The sequence below is a fragment of the Penaeus monodon genome, chromosome 12, assembly GCF_015228065.2.
Source record: "Penaeus monodon isolate SGIC_2016 chromosome 12, NSTDA_Pmon_1, whole genome shotgun sequence".
Classification (NCBI taxonomy): domain Eukaryota; kingdom Metazoa; phylum Arthropoda; class Malacostraca; order Decapoda; family Penaeidae; genus Penaeus; species Penaeus monodon.
The window spans coordinates 15,753,251-15,754,373 of record NC_051397.1 but is presented as its reverse complement, the minus strand read 5'-3'; the positions used below and the strand labels follow the sequence as shown (position 1 = coordinate 15,754,373).

Here is a 1,123-nt window from a genome sequence, read left to right as displayed (position 1 = left end):
GAAGTAAACACCTGGGGGAAATTTTTGTATTAAACTTGTGGGCAGCACTGTAATGAAGGTTGGGCACTGCACATGCTTTCCAGTTCTGGGGTGCCCTTTTCGAATCCCCCAGGCGCTAACCATATCTCGAAACGCTCGGGGGAAACGGGTGAATTCCTTGGGGTCCACCTTTGGGAAACCATCCACGAACAACCCCCGCTGAGGACCCCCCGAAATTGACCTGAGCTCCGACCTTCCCATGGAAATCTGCGGCGTACTCCCGAAGTCTGTCGCGTGTCCTTGTCTGCGCGTCACGGCCAGGTGCGGGCGTGAGACCTGCACTGGGGGGCCGTCCTGCTTATCGGGGGTCCGCTGCCAGATTTACGCTGATGTCGTGGTCTCGTCGTCAAAAGCCCCGTCCTTTCCATCCACCAGGCTTTGATCGCAGCCCGTATCCCGGAGCCGGAGACCCCCCTTCTTTCACCGCTGGACGAATGCTCGTGTGTCTTCCCCCCAATGGTTGGGATGTGCTTGGGCTGGCTTGGCGACGGTCGGACGAGGAACGCTTTTTTGGGGATGGGCGCCTTTTCGCCCTCAGGCCTCGGCCTTCAGTCCCCCCAGGCGCCCGGGGCCTTCAGAACTGCTTTCGAATAGCCGTCCTTTGCCGCATCTCTTCGTTGACAGGAGACCCCAAGGGGGTTGTCGTCGACCTGGGTCCCGTCGAGGGTTTTTGAGGATTCGAGGAAACTTGGGGAAGGGGGGCGATGGCTCCATCGCCCATGGATGAGGGTGCAGGGCATAAATTGTACGGTAGGGGGACCCGCCTGGTTTTGGGCATCGGGCTGGGGTCGGGGGGGGCGGCGGGCACCCGCGAGATTTTTCCAACGGCCGGGGTCCCCTCGAACCTTTTCCCACTGGGATTGCCCCCTCCTGTGTATCTGTCCCCCCTTTCAAGACCGAAAGGATGTAAACAAGTAAAGAAGAGTACAAATGAGGCAAAAAGCAAATTAATATTACTTTGGATCTAAAAAACCTTCTAAAATGTTTTTACTAACCTTAAGTTGATGTCGAGGGCGTCTCGTCTTCCACCCAAAACTTCCATCTCTTTTACTTATCTCTTTATAATCGGTGTTTTTTCCCAAGT

At 56.0% G+C, this 1,123-nt stretch overlaps 1 pseudogene; it reads left to right on the top strand.

The window, feature by feature from the left end:
* The first annotated feature begins 743 nt into the window (after positions 1 to 743).
* LOC119579635 overlaps positions 744 to 1,123 on the top strand; it is a 5,056-nt pseudogene continuing 4,676 nt past the window's right edge.